The sequence below is a fragment of the Tachyglossus aculeatus genome, chromosome 21, assembly GCF_015852505.1.
Source record: "Tachyglossus aculeatus isolate mTacAcu1 chromosome 21, mTacAcu1.pri, whole genome shotgun sequence".
NCBI lineage: Eukaryota > Metazoa > Chordata > Mammalia > Monotremata > Tachyglossidae > Tachyglossus > Tachyglossus aculeatus.
The window spans coordinates 64,602,174-64,627,297 of NC_052086.1; positions in this window are offsets into that span (position 1 = coordinate 64,602,174).

The following is a 25,124-nucleotide window of genomic DNA, read 5'->3' on the forward strand; positions in this document are numbered from 1 at the left end:
ATATTGACAACTTTAGTCAAAAGTGACTAAGTTCCCACAGCACCTCCCAACTCATTGGTTTTTGAAAGAAATGATTGGGAGATGATCTTCAAAATACATCAGGTCCAGTACTCCAATCAGAAAGAGTGGGCAGGCCCAAATGTATGTGTGTATATGTAGATTTGATAATATATATGGTGGTAATTGCTAAGCACTTTCTATGTTTAAGTACTAGTATAGAAACAAGATAATCAGGTCATAAACAGTTCCTGTCCCACACGGGTCTCACAATCTAAGTAGGAGGGAGAACAGAGATTAAAAACCTATTTTGCAGAAGAGAGAACTGAGGCCCAGAGAAGTTAAGTGACTTGCCCAAGGTCACACAGCAGGCAAGTGGTAGAGCCAGGATTAAAACCCAAGTCCTCTGGCTCCCAGGCTGGTGCTCTATTCACAAGGCTATGTTGCTGCAATGCTGCAAAGCCTGGGGTGGCATGGCTTGGGGCTGGGATGGCTTGACTGTCTCTTCCGAGCTCCTCATCTAAGATCCACACCACCATTCAGGGTCCTTAATTTCCACAGAAGTGGCAGGTAGAGAGATGTGGGAGTAACTGAGGAGCCTGAGTCAGGAATTCTCTGCTGATAGTTCCACCAGAGACCTAGAAGAGCAGCTAAAAGGAAGATCAGTTCAAACTGAGACTGGCAGATCAGGGGATTTCAAACACTGCCTAGCACCCTAGATTATCATAGTCTTCAGTGCTGCAAATCATTGTGGATCCCAATTGTGTTTGAACATGCTTTAGTAATGAATTACATTTGTCTGAATTTTCATAATCAAAGTGTTTCCATCCAATTACGCAATCTAATTATCATTTGGTTTAAAGAATAAGAGATATGAAATTGTGTCTGTACCACCAAACTCCTCAAACCGGTATTGCAATCATCTTAAATCAAGACTTTGGGGCTAAAGCTTGGCTCAGGAATATTTGAAACCATATGTTTAAAACCAAAGCCACAGTGTTGGCTCTTTTCTATTGAAACACAGTCTGGAAGCATTCCAACCTTGGCATTTATTTTATTTTGGTTTCCAATTGCTATTGATGCTGACTGTAGATCCCCAAGGACAGGTGTGGCACATCAAAGAGAGAATACACCTCAAGGAACAAACACCTGGACTCTTCCCAAACTGCATCTGAGGGAACAGGGAAGACAGCAAACCCCTCAAAAGTGAAGAGTCTTGGGCTCCACTGGACTAGACAGGGAGGGGAATTCCAGAGATACTGCTGTTATGCAGTTCACGTCCACAAGACACAAAGTGAAAAGGTGCACTGGCAAATATTTAATGAATTGGGGCTATGTACAAGAAGGATTTGAGCAGTTAGGATCAAAGGAAATGAATGTGCTGATGGATTTACCTCCCCACTTCCTCATCCACCCTGACACTCAAAGTGATTCTGAGTTTATTTACATCCCTCTTAGCCCTTGTTAATACATGGGGAATACACTCTCCCTATCTTCAAAGTCTTACTAAAATCCTGCCTCCTCTAAGAAGCCTTCCCTGCCTAACCTCTCATATCCCCAGTGTATTCTCCCCTCTTCTGTGTCACCTTTGCACTTGGAATTTTACACCTAAGCACTTTGATATTCATCCCACCCCCATCCCACAGCACTTATGCACATTTCCTTCTACTCTGCCCCTTTGCATATTGGTAATTTACTTTAATGTCTAAGTGGCATTCACAGTCATTCAGTAGGCAGATGGCACAGTCAGAATTAGAAGCCAGGTCCTCTGACTCCCAGGCCATCATGCTTCTAGAACTTGAACCCAACAAATTACATTTCCAACTGTGGTAAAAACACATCCTGAAACATGAAGATTCTCAATAAGCATGGATTTTTGAGGAACACATTATGAACTTATCCTGGGGTACACCTGGGCTTAAACCTTTGTTCACCTAATGATCTTGTCCTTTGTTTTATTAGTTGAGGAGGTGAAAGTGACTTAAGCTCCCAAGGGTTAGTTTCCCTTAAGTGAAGAGGAAGGTTCAAGGTTTGTCTCATTTATAAAGTCTCAGTCCATATGAGAGCAGGATCCTTGCTTCATCTAAAGGTTGAGGGCAAATCACTGTTTGAGATGAGTGTTGGTGGTGGCAGCAGTAAAAGCAGTGTGGCTCAGTGGAAAGAGCCCGGGCTTTGGAGTCAGAGGTCATGGGTTCAAATTCTGGCTCCGCTGTTTGTCAGATGTGTGACTTTGGATAATTCACTTCACTTCTCTGGGCCTCAGTTACCTCATCTGTAAAATGGGGATTAAGACTGTGAGCCCCACATGGGACAACCTGATCATCTTGTATCCTCCCCAGTGCTTAGAACAGTGCTTGGCACATAGTAACTGCTTTAACAAATACAATCATTATTATTATTTAAAGGAAAAATCCTTGGAATCCTGGACCTTGCCTGGAACTCCTCCCTTTCCTCCCAGCTAGTGACCACACTCTGAAGAGGTGGTTGGGAATCACATCTGGGACTAAGAGTCACTGACATTGTTAAAAAAAAAAAAAGCAAATCAGAAGAGAACAACAGGATGGAGACTACACAGGCTGCCTTATAAAAAGGTAGTAGTATCCTAATATCATCACTTGTGTTCGTCTAATGCTCATGATTAGAAAAAATGATGATAATCTGCCTTCCCAAAGCATATAACAATAATAATAATAATAATAGTAATGGCATTTATTAAGTGCTTACTATGTACAAAGCACTGTTCTAAGTGCTGGGGAGATTACAAGGTGATCAGGTTGTCCCATGGGGTGCTCACAGCCAATCCCCATTTTAAAGATGAGGTAACTGAGGCACAGAGAAGTTGTGACTTGCCCAAAGTCACACAGCTGACAATTGGCAGAGCCGGGATCTGAACCCATGACCTCTGACTCCAAAGCCCATGCTCTTTCCATTGAGCCATGCTGCTTCTCTAAAGCATATGTATTGTTACAGGACAACCAAAACCACAGAATTGGTATATGAAGAAAGCACATATTTCTACATTCATATTGAAGTCACTGAAAGCTGAAGCAAATAGATTTTAATCATCTGGTCATATGATCTCACAACTATGTTCATGGTGGATTAGATCTGTGTAGAAGGGAGAGGATTTGAAGTAGATCAATGTGTTACTGAATTTTAATCAAAGTGAGGAAACAGGACCGATGTTTTCTAGAGTTGGATTCAGGACTCATAGCTGTCCTCTCTTTCTTCCAGAACCTTCTCTCCTGTAAGAAGGCCAGTCCTAAATATCCCTCCTTTCCTCTTTGGCATATAGGGGGATATGGCCAACAAGGAGAGTACACACAACTATGATGCCATATATCTCCTTCATAGTGAAATTTGAAATAATTTCCTTTGGAATATCCAACTCTTGTCCTTGCAAGTCATTTCAAGCCCTCTTTATTCTCCTATTTTGTTTATTCCTCACATCAGCCTGGTATGTTGCAACCGGGAATGGGGTAACTGTTTTAGAGTAGAGGCACTGGGAAGAATGGATAACCAAGAAGCAGAATGGAAAATTGAAACAGGCAATGCAGGGATAAAATGCAACAATACAATAAAAGACAACCCTTACATGCACCAAATGCAGAAGGATGTGACAGTCATAAATCAATCAGTCATATTTACTGAGCTCTTACTATGTGAAGAGCACTGTTACTAAGCACTTGGGAGAGTACAACATAAAAGAGTTGATAGACATTGTTCCCTGCCCAAAACAGGCTTGACTCAAGAAGGGGATACAGACATTAATATGTATAAATAAATTATGGATATTGGTATTTAAGTGCTTTCTATGTGTCAAGCACTGTTCTAAGTGCTGGGCATAAGTGCTTTGGAGCCAAGGAAGGGGTGAGTAAAGGGTGCAAATCCAAGAACAAGACTGATGCAAAAGGGAGTTGAAGAATAGGAAATGAAGGCTTAGTCAAGGAAGGGCTCTTGGAGGACATGTGCTTTTAATAAGTTTATGCAAGTGGGGAGAGAAGTTGTCTGTCAGATATGAAGAGGAACACCGTTCCAAGCTAGAGGTAGGAAATGGGAAAGAGGTTGAGGGTGGGATAGACTAAATCAAGGTACAATGAGTAGATTGGCATTAGAGGAGTGAACTGTGTAGGCTTAGTTACAGTAGGAGAGCAGCTAGGTAAAGTAGGAGGCGGCAAGGTGATTGAGGGCTTTAAAGTCGATAGTAAGGAGTTATTGTTTGATTCGGTGGTGGATGAGCCACTATTGGAAGTTCTAGAGGAGTGGGGAAACACGGATTGAATGTTTTTGTAGAAAAATGATCCAGGCAACAGAGGGTAGTATGTACTAGAGTGGGGAGAGACCGGAGGCAGGGAGGTCAGCAAGGAGGCTGATGCAGTAATCAAGGAGGGTTGGGATAAGTGTTTGGATTAACGTGGTAGCAACATGGATGAAGAGGAAAAGGTGGATTTTAGCGATAGTGTGAAGGTTGAACCATTATTCACATATAGTAGGGGAATCTACATGTATCTGTAAAAAAAGCTATTGCCCCAATGTATTTTTCCTTAGGGCTGCATTGCAGAATTCCACTCCTTTGGAATCAAGATTACATCTTCTTTACTGCTTTCTCATTGATTTGCCCCTCAAAAGTAAATGAGAGTATTTCTGACACAAAGCAGAGAGCAATCTGCATGTAAATCAGCATTAGTCATTGACATTTGAGACTTGACAATAAGCCATCTCAGTCCCAGCTGTCCCTACAGACTCCAATCCCTTTTGTATATCTGGAACAGGGAAAGCAAATGGGACCAAGAATGAATAGAGATAAGACAGAGCCCCTCTTCTCTGAAGAGTTTTTTAAAATCATCTTTGTTCTCTCTCACCCAGGAGCACTCTGCTTAATGCCAAATGTAGATATCAATTTTTCTTTTGTCACTTTAGTTCCAACTAATGCAGTTCCCTAAAAATCTCACTTAAGCCTCTTAGTATATATTTTTTTCCAGTGTGGGGTTGCAAGCTGTTAGACAGACAGTTCCTTAAAGATGCAGGGCATTCACCATTTCATTCTCCCCAATTCTTGAAAGGGGTTTTAAGACGAGCATTAAATGGCTCCTATAGTTACTGTTACAAAAGAATACCTTGAATTGCCATTTTTCCATATCATTTCTTTTGCTGGAGGGTATATTGGAAGCCCTGAACAGTAACCTAATTCCCACAAGTCTCCCTCTTCATGGCAAAACATTGTTATGGAAGAAAATCAGCAAAACTGGGCTGGCTTTGGCACCCAAATATCAGCATACCGGCTCAAGGGTTTTGTACATGATGAAAAAAAGCTTTGGGGGATTAGACAAATGGCCTTACAATTAAAAGACTGCTCTTTTTCGTGGAAAAAAAACTTAAGCACCTGATGACATCTTCTGACTAGACAGAAGCAGGGGTGGGAGTGTCTTAGGACATACTAACATAATTTTCATACACTCCAGGAAAAATGACGACATTATGTGGTAGTGTCATGATTTTAAGGTTCTGTCCTGCCACTAGGAAAGATGAAGGTGAAGCAGAGGAAGGTCCTGTTCTCAGGACCCACTGTGGCAGCTGCCGCTGCCTTGGTGATTACTGCTGACCTCTCCAGGGGCCATGCTTCAGTGGGGACTGCTTGTGCAGCTGAATCTATGTGCTCTCAGCTAGGCAGGAAAGCCCCAGTCCTACGTGTCTGCAGATTGGACCAGTTCAGCTTCGAACAGTGCTTTGTGCATAGTAAGCGCTTAACAAATACCAACATTATTATTATTATTATTCAGCTGGGGTGGCTGACGGGACAGTTCCCAAGGCTGTTACCTCTTCTGTAGAGGTAGCAAGAGGCACCTGAGTGGCCTCAGGTAAACAGATCCATAATGGACTCTGCTGGGACTTCTGCTGCTATTGGGTCATTTCTTGACCCTGGGTGGAAGAAGCAGTGAAGGAAATGACAACAGAAATGGGTGAATTTCATTTTCTTTTCTTTCTCCCTTTCATCTTCCCCCGCACTTACTGTCACTTCAAAACTTGTGTGTCACCTGTGCACCTGAGTCCTCTACCACCAAGTATGTGGATACTCACCCTCCCCGCACCCACAACCCTACAATACTGATGCATATATCTTTAAATGCCATAGCTTCCCCTGCCTGTAAATTGTTTCAGTGTCTGTTTCTCCCCCTGCTAGATTGTAGTCACCTAGAAGGCAGGGTTCGTGTCTACTAACCTTATCGTACTCTCCAATGCACTTAGCGCTGCACAGAGTAAGCAACTCAATAAATATTATATTATCCTCTCCTTTTCCTTCTCCTCTATTTTTTTCTCCCTCTCTCTCCAGCCTTACCTCCATCTATCAATCAATCAATGGAATTTACTGAGTATTTACTATGTGCAGAGCATTGTAATAAGTGCTTGGGAGAGTACAGTACAATAGATTTGGTTGGGAGAAGCATCATGGCCTAGTGGAAAGAGCATGGACCTAGGAGGCAGAGGACCTGGGTTCTAATTCCAGTTCTGACTAATGTTTGCTGTGTAACCTTGGGCAAGTCACTTAACTTCTCTGTGCCTCTATTCTCCTGCTCTCCCACCTACTTTAACTGTGAATCCCATGAGGAACAGGGACTGTGTTTAATCTAATTAACTTGTATTTACACCAGGGCTTAGAACAGGTTTGGGCACATATGCCTAACAAATGCCTTAAAAAAAATTGTTAGACACTATTTCCACTAGTCTTCTTCCCATCGTCCCCCCATCTCTCTCCTTTTCAATAAATCAGTGATATTTATTGAGCATTTAGTGTGTGCACAGTACTGTACTAAGCACTTAGAGTACAATGGAATTGGTAGACAATACCTGCCCTTAAGAAGCTAACTTGCCAATCTTTCTTTCCAGACTTATTTCCTTAGGCCAAGGAAAATCTGGTTAACTTAACTATAATACTCTGGTTTTCTGTTCTCTATCTTGACAATGTGTAATAAGTTTCAGCCATCTCAGCATAAGGGCAAGTACTATCCCAGGACCCAGTATGACAAAAACAGGTCCCAAGAAGCTATGCAAGAATGCACAGAATCTGAGAATAAAAACTAATTTGGGAATAAATCCAAAAATGTTTCTCTAATCCTATTGTAAAATTCCTAAAATCAAGGCAGCAACCAATATGTCTTGGCAAAGGATAAAATATTCTCTGTCTTACATTATGAATACTGCAAGATTGCCTAAATAGGAATCAGACTAGCAAAAATCACCAGAATGCATACTTCATTCTGTATTATAGAGCAAAAATATACTGCAAACATTAGCATACCACTTTACTGATTTCTAGCTTTTAAACCTGGTATATCATGCAAAATGTCTATTTTCTCCTGAGGAGCCATCAAATTTCTGTAAAAGGTCAAATTATTAACGATATCTCCCATCAGGAAGTATGGCTAAGTCTTGGACCTGATACTTCCCGACTGAGAACATGAGTGAAGAAATTGATTTTCACTAGTGGATTATGGGCATCTAGCTTTATTTCTATTTATTCTGATGACTTGACACTTGTCCACATGTTTTGTTTTGTTGTCTGACTCCCCTTTCTAGACTGTGAGCCCATTATTGGGTAGGAACTGTCTCTATATGTTGCCAACTTGTACTTCCCAAGTGCTTAGTACAGTGTTCTGCACACAGTAAGTGCTCAATAAATACAATTGAATGAATGAATGAATGAATGTGGTGCCACTCACACTCTCACTCCTGCCATTCGTATTCCCCCGTGGGCTGCAATAAGCAGGTAGGCAGACAGGGACACAGAACATTGCAAAGTGCAGAACCCACTTGTATCCAAAGCGACCGTGGCATTTGGTCAATGCTGTGGTTTACTTTCATGACACAGAGGGCAGTTGCTTTGGTAGCTATAGTGGTCTTTGCTAATAATAATAATGAAAATTGTGGTATTTGTGCATTCATTCATTCAATCGTATTTATTGAGTGCTTACTGCAGAGCAGTGTACTAAGCACTTGAGAAGTACAAGTCAGCAACATATAGAGGCAGTCTCTACCCAACAATGGGCTCACAGTCTAGAAGGGGGAGACAGACAACAAAAGTGCTTGTTAAGTGCTTATTTGTTAAGAGCTTGTGATACTCCAAGCACTGGGCTAAGCACTTGGGTAGGTACAAGTTAGGTCAGATGCAGTCCCTGTTCCACATAGGGCTCTCAGTCTAAGTGGGAGGGAGAACAGGTATTGAATCCCAATTTTACAGATGAAGAAACTGAGACACAGATATGATAAGTGACTTGCCCAAGGTCACACAGCAGGTAAGTGGGGGAGCCGGGACTAGAACCCAGGATCTCTGACTTCCAGGGCTGTGCTTTTTCAACAGCCCACACTGCTTCTGTCTTTATCTACTTTTGCCAATTATTTTTCAGGATTCCTGCTGGCCTTTCCATGTCATGAATGTCCTATATAGCTCTTCAGTCTGAAACCTTCACTATTAATGGCAGAGCTCCAGTAGGCAGAATGACAGCTAGAACCCTGGTCTCCTGATTTCCAAACCCCTGGATTCCATTCAATCAAAAGCAGGGCCCTGGACAATTTAATTCAATAACTCAACAGGGACTTGAGAGAATAAAATGTAACAGAGTTGGTAGACATATTCCCTGACCATAATGAGCTCAAAGTTCACAGGGAAACACAGACATTAATATAAATGAATAAATTACAGATAGGTACATAAATACTGTGAGTTTAAAGAAGGGGTGAGTAAAGGAAGCAAATCAAGGAGACGCAGAGGGGAATGTGAAAAGAGAAAATCAGAGCTTAATCAAGGAAGGTCTCAGAGGAAACGTGCCTTCGAAAGGCTTTGAAGGTAGGGAGAGTAATTGTCCAACAGATATGAAGAGGGAGGATATTCCAGGCCATGGGCAGGACATGAACGAGAGTTTGGTGGCGAGATAGATGAGATTGAGCTACGGTGAGTAGGTTGGCATTAGAGGAGCAAAGTGAGCAGGCTGGGTTGTAATAGGAGAGCATCGAGGTGAGGTAGGAGGAGCAAGGTGATTGAGTGTTTTTAAACCTGATGGTAAGGAGTTTCAGGTTGTTGATGAGGTGGGTGGGCAACCACTGGAGGTTCTTGAGTAGTGGGGAAACATATCCTGAAAGTTTCAGTAGAAAAATGATTCAGGCAGGAGGGTGAAGTATGAACTGAAGTGGGCATAGACAGGAGGTAGGGAGGTCAGAAAGAAGGCTGATAGAGTAGTCATATAGAATAAGTGCTTGGATTAATGTGGTAGAAGTTTGGATATAGAAGAAAGTGTCGATTTTAGTGATGTGAAGATTGAACCGACTGTATTTAGGGATAGATTGAATATGTGAGTTCAATTAGAGAGATGAGAAAGATAATGCCAAGGTTAGAGCTTGTGAGACAGGAAGGATGGTGGTGCTATCTACAGTGATGTGAAAATCAGGGGGAGGACAGGGCTTGGATTTGGAGATAAGAAATTCCGTTATGGACATGTTAAATTGCTAATCCTCACTACTTGTCCATTAGGCAGCAAGAAAATGTTCCCATTATACATTATTATTATTATTATTTTCCACAAAAGTAATCATAATTGTGGTATTTAATAAACAGCGTGTGCCAAGCACTGACCTGTACACTAAGATAGCCACAAGATAATCAGGCCAGACACAAGCTGACACAGTGCTCACAGTCTAAAAGGTAGGAGAATAGGTAATTAATTCACATAAAACAGATAAAGGAAACAAGGCACAGGGAAATTAACTTACTTGTCCAAGGTCACAAAGGAGGCAAGTGGGGGAGCAGGATTAGAACTCAGGTCCTCTAACTCCCAAGCCCGTGCTCTTTCTTCTAGACCACACTCCTTCCCAAAAGAACATCTAGTAATACATTTTGACAGATGATTGGATTTGGTGGAATTGAGGTTCAGTCCTGGGTTTTCTGGATACCCCACATTCCCTTGTACTCCCTCCACATCATTACTGCAGAAGGATAGCCTGACCAGGGCTAGCACTTAAGAAGTTACCATGTGTTTGTACCAATCTCTCCTACTGCTGTTTGCCTTTTGGGGCAGTTCTGCATTGGAGAAACTGCTCAATAGAGTGTTCCAGGAGTACTGGCTGTTAATTACTGCATTTGTAATTCTCTCATTAATAAACTCCTCAGGGTTCTTCACAGCAGGACCTCTAATGCCAAAAGTCTCTTCCACATTTCAACTCCAGAAGCCGTTTGTTTAGCAGACGGTCTGTTATCCCATCTTAAACAGGACCCCAAGGCTGGAAGAAATATTGCTGAAATAGCACTTCGTGTTTCCAAGATCAAACAGGACTGTCCAAAGTTATCTTTGAGAATGCATATAATGAATGTTATAAGTCAACAGAACCCAGTTCCCTGCAGATATTCAAAAGGCATAACCCCCAATTTAAGGTACCTACTAGGGTGGAAGTTTGCCTTTCAGTGAAGGATAATGCTGCAGAAGGTTTCCTTGGAGTGATGTTGTAAACCAGCATTCATTCATTCAATTGTATTTACTGAGAGCTTACTGTGTGCAGAGCACTTTACTAAGTGCCTGGAAAGTCCAGTACAGCAGCTAGATAGAAATCAATGTGGCCATCTCCAAGCTCATTGCAAGAGGACCACGAAATGAGATTGATCCTAAACTTGTCCTCCATGTGATTAGCTCGTGGATCAAGCCCAGGCAAAGCACATTGGCTTATGCGGGCAGGCCCATGTGCCACTCCAATATTGGCAGTTGCTAAATATCACCCATAAGTCAGAAAGACCTGGGTTCTAATCCCTGCTCTGCCACATGTCTGCTGTGTAACCTTAGGCAAGACACATAACTTCTCTGGGCCTCAGTGACCTCATCTGTAAAATGGGGATTAAGACAATGAGTCCCTTGTGGGACAGGGACTGTGTCCAACCTGATTAACTTATAGCTACCCCAGTGCTTAGAACGGTATTTGACACAAAGTGGATGCTTGAAAAAATACCATTATTATTATTAGTGCCAAGTGTCTTGCTGAGCAATGGATGTATTGAGCAGAGAAGTAGCATGGCCTAATGGATAGAGCACGAGTCTGGGAGTCAGAAGGTCATGGGTTCGAATCCCGGCTCCGCCACTTGTCTGTAGTGTGACCTTGTGCAAGTCACTTAGGTTCTCCATGCCTCAGTTACTTCATCTGTAAAATGGAGATTAAGTCTGTGAGCCTGATATTGGACAGGGACTGTGTCCAGTACGATTTGTTTGCCCCACCAGTGCTTAGTACAGTGCCTGGAACATAGTAAGCACTTGACAAATACCACAATTATTATAATTATTATTATTATTGAGCACTTACTGTGTGCAGGGCACTGTAGTAAGCACCTGGGAGAGTACAGTACCTTAGAGTTGGAAGATATAATCCCTAGCCTCAAGGCAATTCCATTCTAGTGGGAGAGATAAACACTAATATATATTACACATAGGGGAAGTGGCAGAGTATATGGTGCAAGCTTGTCCTCAAGGCTGTAAGGTCATAGTGGGCAGGGAACATGTCTACCAACTCTTTTGTTTTGTACTCTCCCAAGTGCTTAGCTCTGCACACAGTAAGTGTTCAATAAGTATGAATGATTGATTAATATGGACATAAGAGCTGTGGGGGTGGGGTGAATATCTAAATGCTTAGTGGGATTTGGACTTTAGAACATAAATGACACAGAAGGGAGGAAGAATACAGTGGGGAGGAGAGAGATTAATTAGTTAAGGAAGGCTTCCTTGGAGGAGATCTCGCTTTAGTAGGGCTTTGAAAATAAGGAGAGTGGTGGACTTTCAAATAGAATGGGGAAGGGAATTCCCAGCAGGAGGGGGGTGTGAACAAAGGGTCAGTGTCAAGAGAGATGAGATTGAGGCACAGTAAATTGGTGCTTGTGTAGACACAGTACAATCAGATTCATTCATTCAATCGTATTTATTGAGTGCTTACTGTGTGCAGACTCAGTCGCTGCCCACATGGGGCTCAGTCTGAGAGGGTGAACAGGTATTTAATTCCCATTTCACAGATGAAGACATTGAGGTTTAGAGAAGTTAAGTGACTTGCCATAGTCACGCAGCAGTTAAGTGGTGGAATCGGGATTAGAATTGACCCTCTCTGTCCTCTTTCCACTGGACCACTTAGATTATCCACTGGTTTAAACGAGATAAAACAACTGGGAACAATTATAAAATGCTCCCTTAATTCTCTCCAATTGCCATATTGAGAGTCCCCTGGTGGTTGCCTTTCGTGACCCATGAAACGGCCATACTTTCTGTTTCTCTAATATTGAGAGATAAAACTTTAAAGTTGACCTGTTCATTTTAGTTCTAAACTTGAGGAAAAGCCAATTTAGCATTAAATGACTTAGACTGTACTTCTGTGCAAAAATATCTGTACTAAATAATGCAGTACCCTAATATAGTTTTCATTTATGCTGATTTAACTTGTCATCTAATGCTACAGTGTCATTGGCCCCATATCCAGTAGTGCAAAGATAAAGAGAAAACACCCATAATTTATGCTGAAGAATAATTAAATAGTACTGCCTTCAAGAACGCTTCTGGCACTTGCTGTATTTAGTAAGATGTTAGTTATCCATTCCTCAACTTCTGAACAAGATTCTTTTGATATTGGATGAACAGAGTTGTCAAAAAAAAAGCTTAACTGAGAGTCCAGTTTTAAATTGTCTATCATGGAGAAATACTTGGAATGAAATATAGAGAAACAGCTCAGCCTAATGAAAAGATCACACACCTAGGAGTCAGTGGACCTGGGTTCAAATCCAGGCTCTCCCACTTGCCTGTGTAACCTTGGGCAAGTCACTTAACTTCTCTGCTTCAGTCACCTCATCTGTAAACTGGGGATAAAAACTGTGAGCCCCATGTGGGACGTGGACTGAGTCTAACCTGATATCTTGTATTTACCCCAGAGTTTAATAATGATGGCATTTATTAAGCACTTACTATGTGCAAAGCACTGTTCTAAGCACTGGGGGGATTACAACGTGATCAGGTTGTCCCACAGGGGGCTTAGAATCTTAATCCCCATTTTACAGATGAGGTAATTGAGGCCCAGAGAAGTTAAGTGACTTGCCCAAAGTAACACAGCTGACAATTGGTGGAGCCAGGATTTGAACCCATGACCTGTGTTTCCCAAGCCTGTGCTCTTTCCACTGAGCCACGCTGCTTCCAGTTTAGTGACTGGAACATAGGACCTAAATGCCATAATAATAATAATAATAATAATACCAAATAAATACAGTAAAGACCACTGATTACATTCCTGCTTTTAACTTTTTTATGATATCTGTTAAGGGAATACTATTTGCTAGGCACTGTACTAAGCACTGGGGTAGATACCAAATCATCAGGATGGACGCAGACCCCATCCCATGTAAGGTGTGTCTTACATGGTCTCTATTTTACAGATTAACTGAGGCACAGAGAAAGTAAGTGACTACGTGGGGTACCTCCAAAATGTCATTTCTCTTCTCAATTCGTGGTTAATACTATCCATGGAATCATCAGTCATCTGTATGTATTGAGTACTGACTCCGGGAAGAGCATTGTACTAAGCCCGTGGGTGAGTATAGTAGAGTTAGCAGGCATGATCCCTGCCCTCAGAGCAATTGCAGACTTGTGGAGGAGACAGATACTAAAATAAATTACAGGGAGAGGTAAGCAATAAAGTATAAAAGCATGTACATACACAACCCCCAGCACCCCTGTTGAATATCCAAGTGATACAGAAATGCTGAAGTGTCAGGAGAAGCAGGGAAACAGTGGATAGAGGAGAGATTAATCAGGGAAGGCTCCCTGGAAAAGAGGTGATTTCAGAAGGGACTTGAAGGTGGGGGAGTATAGTTTGACTGAGGAGGGAATTCCAGATAGCAGGAAAGGCAAGAGCAAGAGAATGGTGGAGAGACAAGAACAAAGCACAGTGAATAAACTGACTTGAGAGGAGCAAGTATACTTAATTTTAAGATCTGTCTTCCCTACTAGATTGAAAGCTCCTTGAGGTCAGGGATCAGGTTGATTAACAGTTGTACTCTCCCAATAGCTTAGTACCATACTCTGCACCGAATAATTGTTCCATGGAGGAAGGGATGTCGCAAGGAGATTGATGCGGTAGTCAATATGGGGTGGGACAAATGCTTGGACCTGCATGATGGCAAGTTGCATGGAGAGGAAGGGATGGATTCTGGAGTTGCTGTGAAGAAGGGACCAACAGGATTTTGTGACTGAATAAATATAGAGGTTGAAAGAGAGAGGAATCAAGGATAATGTCAAGGTTGTTAGCTTGAGAGATGGGGAAGATGGTAAAAGTGTTGTCAACAGTGATGGGAAAGTTAGATGGAAGAAGAGATTCATAAGGGAAGATGAAGAGTTCAATTTTGTACAAGATGAGTTTGAGGGGCTGGTGGGACAGCCAAGTAGAGATATTCTGAAGGCAAGAGGAGATGCAAGATTTCAGAGAATGAGAGCGCCTGAGGCTATTGAAGTAGATTTGGGTATCGTCTTGGGAAGGAATATTAGAATGCTCCAATGCCCCCTTCCAGCCAATAGGATTTAGTGAGTGTTTAAGGTATTCACTGTACTAAGCACCTGAAACACTAGGCACAACCCCTGCCCTCAAGGAACTTACAATGCAGTGGCATATTCTCCTTTAAAGATTCTCCACAAATTAGGATGCTCCAACCTCATTCATTTGTATCTTCCAGCACTCTGGGACTGTCTATATGACCAACCATGCTTGTTCTTACTCCAGGTTAAGTCTGTTTCCTTTTTTTGATCCCCTATGGATATGGATAAAAACCAATTAGCCTGCTTCTCATAAAAACTCCTCATCTACTAGTGACCTTAATTAGCCTTCTCTTTCCCAGATGAAACAGCTCTGTCTCTTTGATCCACTCTTCAGAGGGCATTCATCTGTCCTTTAAACCTGATTGGTTGCTCCTCTGATTTTCTGTGGCTTCCCTTTCTTCCTCATGGGCAACCTAAATGCCAGAGCAGTAGCCACAATTCCTCTCCTAGGCATAAAACTAAAAGACAGAGCTCTTTCCTGTCTTCCTTTTCCCCAAGGGCCAGTCCAAGTAGAATTGGTGGCCAGAGGGATTACAGACCTCCCCACCCAGTGCCCACTCTGGTCCAATTCCAAGCACATAGACAAGCCAGATTTGAATGAAGTGATTCTTTTAAAAAAAGAGATTTCAGTTTGCCATTTGGATGGTGAAGCCAAAAGAACATTTTTAATAGTAACAGCTGCTCTGGATAGCAAACACCTGCACTGCTTAGGAATTGGCGATTGCACTGAGGATTGTGCTTTTTTTAGAAGCCTCTGCATGTTGTTTGGTTGATTTCCTGCAGTAATGAATTAGTTATTATCTGGACATTTGGAAATAACGTCAGTGCTGTCACAGAAAAGTTCATGGAGTTTCCTGCCTTCCCTTATTATACTGTTTGCTATGAATGATTTGTTCTCTTTTACTACTTTTGGGAGAAAAATATCATGAGAGATTAATAAAATATCCAATAAGTTTTTCAATATCTAATTCAATATTGGCAATGGTACATAAAGCTACTTAACTACATTTAGCTCCTCCTAGATTATTTCATCATCCCCACTTATTTGGACATCTAATTATTTCATGACATATTAAGAATAGATGAGCATCCATTTGAGTAGCTTGGCAACCATAAATGTGGCAATTTTTAAATACACAATAGGTGGACATGGTACTTTTTGGTGAATAGGTCATGAATAAATACTTCTCCAACCAGTAACTTAAATTTGTACTTCTTAGACCTGGGCACCTGTACATCAATATACAGAGAAAAAACATGGCCTGGTGGAAAGAGCCCAGCCTTGGGAGTCAGAAATCAGGGGTTCTAATCTCATCTCTGCTACTTGTCTGCTGTTTAACTTTGGACAAGTCACTTAACTTCTCTGTGCCTCAGTTATCTCATCTGAAAAATGGGGATTAAGATTGTGAACCCCACTTGGGATAACCTATTTACCTTGTATCTACCCTAGTGCTTAGAACAGTGCTTGTCACATAGCACTTAGTACCATTATTATTATTACTATTATTATTATTATCAATGGTAAAACAACAGGTGGCAGTTAGTAAGAGGATTACTGACCAATCAGAGGGTCAACCAGTTACTTATGGGTTAGCTAGACTTTGGTCTAGTTGCCCACGTTAGGTGGAAAACCAGGTACTCAAACTCAGGAGTTGATAGGACACATGCATTTCTTCCTTTATTTTCCCATTTGATATTCCCTGCATTGTGGCCATTTATTAGGAACAAGAAAAAAAAAAGAACAGGCATTAAATAAAGCAATTTTGTTTGAAACCTTATTCTTAACACTGATGTCTTTTTATAATTAATTCTTTATAATAAACCACCCATTTATAGGATTTTTTTTACCAGTGACATGGAGCTCATTACAGAATTAAATCATTGTTTGTGAAGGTCTCCATACAAAGAACTCCTATACAACATTGTCCCTCTCACAGTTTCTCCCCACGAATTGGTTTCTTTATAAAGAAGTCCTCCCAGACTTTGAATGTGTTTTTTTTAAACTGCCAATAAACCCAGAAAAAAAATAATAAGAAAAAATCTAGTAAGATAGTTATTTGTAGATGATAGAGTTGTTAAAGCCTGAGAGTTGTGAGGACAAGTTTCTGGAAAACAGAAAACATTTCTTCACAGAGTCTGAATTTGATTCTGTCTTATGGTGATATAAACTTGGGATAAGGAACACTGAAAGTAAGACTGTATGGAAGCCTGTCAGATATTTCTCTCCCTTTTCCAAGGAACACAAATATGCAAAATACCACAATACATTGGAAACACTTTATATCAGTTTTTGCAAGGTAGAAAGGAAAATGGAATACAGTATACTAAGACAAAGAGAAGCTGAAAAGGGCCATTAATCATGGATCTAAACCAGATATGGAAACACTGTCTTGACAATTGTCATACCAATATAATGTGCAGGAGATAAAAATAAGATGTGATTCTCCATACAAGAGATCTTAGAAAATTTGACATTTTTCAAGCTGATGATAGGACCTGGAAACTTAAGAGGTGCCCTAAGTCATATGAGTGAAACAGTCTCAAAGGTAGCTCCTTTAAAGACTCCACGTCTTTTGCCAAACACTTCTGGAACATTGGTATTCCTTGGTCACACTAATATGCCCCTGCTGCCTGACATGCTCATTCATTCATTCATTCAATCATATTTGAGTGCTTACTGTGTGCAGAGCACTGTACTAAGCGCTTGGGAAGTACAGGTTGGCAACATATAGAGACAGTCTCTACCCAACAACGGGCTCACAGTCTAGAAGGGGGAGACAGACAACAAAACAAAACATGTGGACAGGTGTCGAGTCGTCAGGGCAAATAGAATTAAAGCTAGATGCACATCATCAACAAAATAAATAGAATAGTAAATATGTACAAGTAAAATAAATAGAGTAATAAATCTGTACAACCATATATACAGGTGCTGTGGGGAGGGGAATGAGGTAGGGCAGGGGGGATGGGGATGAGGAGAGGAAACAGGGGGCTTAGTCTGGGAAGGCTTCTTGGAGGAGGTGAGTCTCAGTAGGGCTTTGAAGGGAGGAAGAGAGGATGTGTGGAGGGGGGGAATTCCAGGCCAGGGGGAGGACGTGGGCCGGGGGTCGATGGCGGGACAGATGAGAATGAGGTACAGTGAGGAGGTTAGCGGCAGAGGACCGGAGGGTGCGGGCTGGGCTGTAGAAGGAGAGAAGGGAGGTGAGGTAGGAGGGGGCGAGGGCATGGAGAGCCTTGAAGCCGAAAGTGAGGAGTTTTTGCTTGATGCGTAGGTTAACTGGCAGCCACTGGAGATTTTTGAGGAAGGGAATAGCATGCCCATAGCGTTTCTGCTAAGACTAGATCTGTTCCAGGGATGGAAAATTGCAGGACCATGCTGATAAGTGCCAATATAGAGCATTTACTTATCTAGCTTTGGTTCCTTGAGACCCACAGGTATATGTTTATTTATCAGATTATGACTTGTCAACTAGGATATGTTCAGATTTTAGAACAAGCCACCTATACAAATGGATTTCTCCAGAATTCTGGCAAGAAACTGCTTTAAGAAATATGATGGTGATGGAAAGTCAGTGATCAATTAGTGGTTTGGAGAGCTTCCCATGTGCTGATGAAAGCTCATTCCCTGCATTTTTTGTAAATAGTTTGCACAGTTTTAGTCTTGGCCTCTAATCCATACAATATCCCTTAATGCTGGCTGATGCCAAAGTCTACTGAGAGTCAGATCAAATGATGCCATATTCAGATTGCAAGTTTACATTTGAACATCATGGTTGGTTGCATCAGGTGCTAGAGGTGGAGTAGGGAGGTTTATAAGACTAAATATCATTTCTTTGTCTTTTAATGGGCTGGTAAAACGCATTCAGCTTTTGGAACAAGTCACCACAAGAGTTGCAGGGGATCAAGCGCGAGGTATGTGTCGATTAAAATTTATCAGTGACCTCCAGTGTAATACTGAGAAGTGAGTGTGTGCTTAGCTATAGAAGACTCTATTGCATTAATACATGCAATTCAGGAGTTCAGTTTTACCCAGTCCTAGACCATGACCTTGTATTGCTATGGGCAGGTAATGTCTTTGCTAATTTTGTTGTATTATACTCACCCAAGCACTTAATACAGTGCTCTGTACATAGTCAGTGCTCAACAAATACCATTGATTGATTGTTGAGAAAAAAGAGTCTGTTGCTTCAACTGGATGTCGCATCGATGAAAGGCATGCAGAGCGCTGAACAATTGTCTGAAGGGTTTGGTTTGTTCTGGCTCAGGTCTCATGTTCTTTGGCCTTGGATTGGCTGGATTGGTGGTTTGCACTGCCCCAAAGGATAAGGACATTGTTCAGTTCTGGCCATGAATCCCTAGCCTGTGAGTCCCTCTGTTAAAATCCTGTGACCAGTAAGGAATCTCAGCTCCAATAAAATGCCAGTTTTAAAATGAATTCTGATTCAGTCATCTAAATGATAGAGATGGGGGACTTTGCTTAGATACAAGGATGATGATCTAAGCAATAATAGATGTGATTCACCCATCTCCCATGAAATCTTAGGCACTTATTTGACATGTGACTTAAATGACTTCAGGTTGGCTGCTTTAATCAGTACTGCAAGCACTACGAAAGATTGTCCAGGCAGCAAGCCAGGTTATGAAAGAGGGCAGGCTAATTTGGTTTTTCAGGCAGCTTTCAGATTTTCCAGAGAGCTTATTCTTTTCCAGCCAAGGGAGATGAGAGACTGTATATCAAGGTCACTGAGTACTTTCAGGGCCTTCTGAAGAGTTGCATTAGATCACCAGCAGATAGTTCAATGTCCTGTTAAACACATCACTACACTGAACAAGCGATTAGACTTTTGCTGGCACCCATGTTCTTTTGTGAAAATGTATATTTCCCCTCCGTCTCTTCCCCACAGTCTACTGACTCTATAATCAGTGCCGTCTTAGGATCATGTAAGTGGCGGGGATTTCATCTTATTTCCCTGTTGTATGGGATTTGTCACGATCAGAGATAAAATAATTTGAGGCAAAAATTGAATAAATAGGTAATAGGCAAAATGAATAATAGTAATAATAGTAACTGTGGCATTTTTGAAACTCTTACTCATACCTTTGGGGCCATGCAAGTGAAAGCCAGGCACAAATCTACCTTATTTACTAAATATACCCTAGTAGACTCAGAGAACCAGCATAACCTAGTGGGAAGTGCACTTTTCTGGTAAACAGGGGATTTGTGTTCTATTTTTGGCTCTGGTACTTACCTGTTGTATGACAATAGGTAAGACACAACTTCTCTGACTCAATCTCCTCATCTGTAAAATGGGAATTCAAAACCTGTCCTCCCTGTGAGCCCAATATGGGATAAGGACTGTGGCCATCCTGATTATATTGTATCTAACATAATGCTTACTTCAGGGACATAGTAAGCAATTAACAAATACTACAGTTAATGCTATGGGCTCAGTTACTCTGTTTCTCCAATATAATACTGCACTGAAAGGATCATTATCATTTCCAAAGAGTGAGAATATTCAGGATTTGTAACTCACTACGTGCCAGAAGTAAGGGCTATCCATTCTTTTTGTTGGGAGACCTCATCCATCCTCACCTTTAACAAGAAGGAAACACCAACAAGAAAAAAAAAAGAGACATAGAATCAGTCAATCAATCAGTGGTATTTATTGAATGCTTACTGTGGCAGAGTACTGTACTAAGCCCTTGGGAGAGTACAATATGCTTGGAAAAGTATGTGGCAGAAGACTTCTAAGACCCCACCATAATCATTATCTTCAAGAAGAAATGTTACAGTGCCAATTGTGGATACTACGAGATTATCTGTTTTCCATTGCAGACAAGATCTTAGACTCTTACAGACAGATTCCTGAAGAGTATAGTTAACTAGCACTTTCTTAATTCATTCAATCATATTTATTGAGCACTTACTGTGTGCAGAGCACTAATTGCAATGTAGACAAAACTAAACTGCACAGCAGGTATGAAACCGATTATCTTTTTAGATAGCACAAAACCATTTTGCACTATCAACAAGACTCCGGGGCAACTACTAAGCAATTTTCCTCAGAAGATACATGGAAGATACCCTCTGAAAACCTTTCTCCCTTTCCACTGTAGTGAAGCAGCACTGGGCAATAGATCCAGTTCTGCCCAGTTTATTCCATACTGCCATGCATCAGTGGGAAACTCTTCTAACTCCAAGTCTACACACATCATTGAAAGGCTGAGTTGGTCAATCAAAACAGCTGGATGTCCCTCTAGACTGTAAGCTCCCTGGGGGCAGGAAATGTTTCTACCAATATTAGTATTTTCAGTATCCTTCTAATGCATGCTACTGGAAGTTAATCTTCTCTATCTTGCTGAAGACCCCTTGCTCACATCCTTCCTCAGACCTGGAACTCCCTGCCCCTTCATGTCCAACAGACCACCACTGTTCCTGCCTTCAAAACCTTATTAAAATCACATCTACTCCAAGAGAACTTCCCCTTGTAAGCCTTTATTCCTCCTAATAATAGTTTTGGTATTTTTTAGGCACTTATATGTGCCGGACACTGTTCTAAGCCCTGGGGTGCATACAAGCAAATAGGGTTGGACATAGCCCCATCTCACATGGAGCTCACAGTCTCAATCCCCATTTTAAAGATAAGGGAGGCACAGAGAAGTGAAGTGAATTGCCCAAGGCCACACTGCAGACAAGTGGCAGAACCAGGATTAGAACCCAGTTCCTTCTGAATCCTAGTCCTGTGCTCTATCCACTATGCTGTGCTCCTTCCATATTACACCATGATGCTTCCCTACTCCCTCTCCCTTCTGCATCACCCTTACAGAAATTTGAAGCTTTTGGTATTCACACCACCTCAGCCCCACAGCATTCATGTACATATCCACAATGTATTTTAATGCCTGCCTCCCCCTCTAACCCACAAGTTCCTTGTGAGCAGGGCATATATCTACCAACTCTGTTCTACTGTATACTCCCAAGTGTTCAGTTCAGTGCTGTGCCCACAGTAAGTGCTCAATAAAGATGATTGATTGATATCAACTCTGCTTTATCATTTTCTCCCGAATGCTTACTTCAGAGATCTCACACACAGAAAGCGCTCAATAAGTACCTCTGATTGATAGCGTGATTGACGAGTGGGCTGTGGAAGGTCTACACAAGAAGGCATACCAATGATCTGCATCCCAGGGTCAGGACAGCTCTATGGACTGATAAGCTGCACAGTCCTTTTAGACTGTGAGCCCACTGTTGGATAGGGACTGTCTCTATATGTTGCCAACTTGTACTTCCCAAGCGCTTAGTACAGTGCTCTGCACACAGTAAGCGCTCAATAAATACGATTGATTGATTGATTGATTACTGTTCAATCACCCACCATTAACATTCTGCTGAGGTCACTTGGGTCTTTAGTGGGCTCTGCTTGTGAAATGCCTTCATGTGCACTCTGTGATGTGCTACACCCCTGCCCACCTGCTCTTTTGTTGCATTCAATGCCCTAGCAGAAGTATTATCATTACTATTATTATGGTTATTATTACCCTGCATCCCAGGGTCAGGACAGCTCTATGGACTGATAAGCTGCACAGTCCTTTTAGACTGTGAGCCCACTGTTGGATAGGGACTGTCTCTATATGTTGCCAACTTGTACTTCCCAAGCGCTTAGTACAGTTCTCTGCACACAGTAAGCGCTCAATAAATACGATTGATTGATTGATTGATTACTGTTCAATCACCCACCATTAACATTCTGCTGAGGTCACTTGGGTCTTTAGTGGGCTCTGCTTGTGAAATGCCTTCATGTGCACTCTGTGATGTGCTACACCCCTGCCCACCTGCTCTTTTGTTGCATTCAATGCCCTAGCAGAATTATTATCATTACTATTATTATGGTATTTATCAAGTGCCTACTATGCTCCAATCATAGAGAAGCAGCATGGCTCATTGGAAAGAGACGGGGCTTTGGAGTCAGAGGTCATGGGTTAAAATCCTGACTCTGCCATTTGTCAGCTGTGTGACTTTGGGCAAGTCACTTAACTTCTCTGTGCCTGTTACCTCATCTGTAAAATGGGGATTAAGACTGTGAGCCCCCCATGGAACAACCTGATCACCTTGTAACCTCCCCAGTGCTTCGAACAGCGCTCTGCACATAGTAAGTGCTTAATAAATGCCATTAATATTATTATTATCATCATTGTGCTAAGGACAAGATAATCAGATGATAGTTGCCCCATCAGATGCTCACAACTTGAAAGGTAAGGAGAACAGAGATTTTCTTGCTGTTTTGCCAATGTGGTAAATGAGATACAGAGAGGTGAAAGTGACTTGTCTAAGGTCACACTGGGGGTGGGGTGTGGGGAGGGGCAGATCTTGGATTAGAATTTGGACTGCTTGACTCCCAGGTATTCTTCCCACTTGACCACACTGCCTCTCGGCATGAATAAAATGAACTTCTTTGAGTAGATTCTTGGTCCTAGAGTCTCAGGACCAAGACTGGTCTCCATTGCTCAATGGAAGACACTATCACGGACAGATAATAAGCCTGAAGATGGCTAAGATTATGTACCATCCTGAACAAGGAAGCTCCTACCTTCAGCCAAAGATTTTAATCAGTAATAATAATAATAATAACAATAATAATGATGGCATTTGTTAGCCCTTACTGTGCCAAGGTGACCCTGGGCATCAGCCATCCTGACGTTAAAATGCCACCTCTTATGCAACTTCTTTGGCTGGACGGACGGGAGCGGGGCAGCGGGGCTCAGTGGAAAGAGCCCGGACTTTGGAGTCAGAGGTCATGGGTTCAAATCCCAGCTCCACCACTTATCAGCTGTGTGACTTTGGGCAAGTCACTTAACTTCTCTGGGTCTCAGTTACCTCATCTGTAAAATGGGGATGAAGACTGTGAGCCCCCCGTGGGACAACCTGATCACCTTGTTAACCTCCCCAGCGCTTAGAACAGTGCTTTGCACATAGTAAGCGCTTAATACATGCTATTATTATTATTATTATTATTATTATTATTATTGGTGTCCCTCAGCCCGTGTTGACCAAATAAGGTATGGGGGATGAAAGGGGTGGAGATTGAGCAAGCGGAAGACAGAAGCAGGGATGGCCCAAGCCACAGGCAATATAATGACCGCAGGCATCAGCCACCCCAAGGTCAAATGCTACTTCTGATGCAATTTCTCTGGCTGGAGGGGAGTGGGCCAGAAAGATAGGTGTCCCTCACCTCCGTGCTGACCAAATAAGGTATGGAAGATGAAAGGGGTGGAGACGGAGCAAGCAGAGAATGGAAACGGGAATGGCCCAAGCTACAGGTAATGTAAATACCTGTGGCCTCTGACCTTCATCATCATCATCAATCGTATTTATTGAGCGCTTACCGTGTGCAGAGCACTGTACTAAGCGCTTGGGAAGTACAAGTTGGCAACATATAGAGACAGTCCCTACCCAACAGTGGGAACGTCGAGACGGGCAGCTGCAGTAGGAGCAACTGCAGCAGCAGCAATCCACCTGTCTCTCTCCCTCTGCCCAGTACGTCAGACGACCACTCTGCAACCAGACCAACACACTGAGGGAAGGGCTGCGGGATGGGTGAGTGTCTCGCTGAACATCCATGGGTGGGAGCCAGATGCCCCGCTGCAGACAGGGAACCGAAGTGGGTTCCTCCCCTCTAGGGAGAGCACGTGGTGAGAGCTAGCCACTTCACCATATGCACGGGCAACACATACAAGTGAATTATTCTCAGGTGGGAAAACATGTGTCGGGAGCTGGCCGCCCGCCACGGGTGCGGGGAACTCAGGAAGACTCCTCCCATGTAGGAAGAGCACCCAGTGAGAGCCAGCCGCCTCCCCCATGTGCAACTAATGTATGACTGCGTTCCTCCTGTTAGGGAAGCCCTAATATTGCTGATTGATTACATTCCTCCTGCGAGGGAAGTTCAATCCATTGCACCTAAACAATTATATAATTCAATTCACCTCGCGGAATAAATTTTTAAAAAAACCCAGGCTTTCTGTCCCCAGTCTCTCTCTCTCTCACCTCGCCGATCACTAAATGAACCCATCCCCGGATGACGGGTGACACTTACTACATGCAAAGCACTGTTCTAAGCTCTGGTGAGTAAAGGTGATCAGGTTGTCCCACGTGGGGCTCACAGTCTGAATCCCCCATTTTACAGATGAGGGAACTGAGGCACAGAGAAGTGAAGTGACTTGCCCAAGGTCACACAGATGACAATTGCCTGAGTCAGGATTTGAACCTATGACCTCTGACTCCCAAGCCCATGCTCTTTCCATTGAGCCATGCTGCTTCTCTAATAATAATGATCGTATTTGTTAGGCACTTACTATGTGCCAAGCACTGTTTTAAATACTGGCATAGATACTAGGTAATCAGGTTGTCCCACATGAGGCTCACAGTCTTGATCCCCATTTTGCAGATGAGGCAACTGAGGTGCAAAGAAGTGAAGTGACTTGCCCAGAGTCAAACGGCTGACAACTGGTGGAGCGAATTAGAACCCACAACCTCTG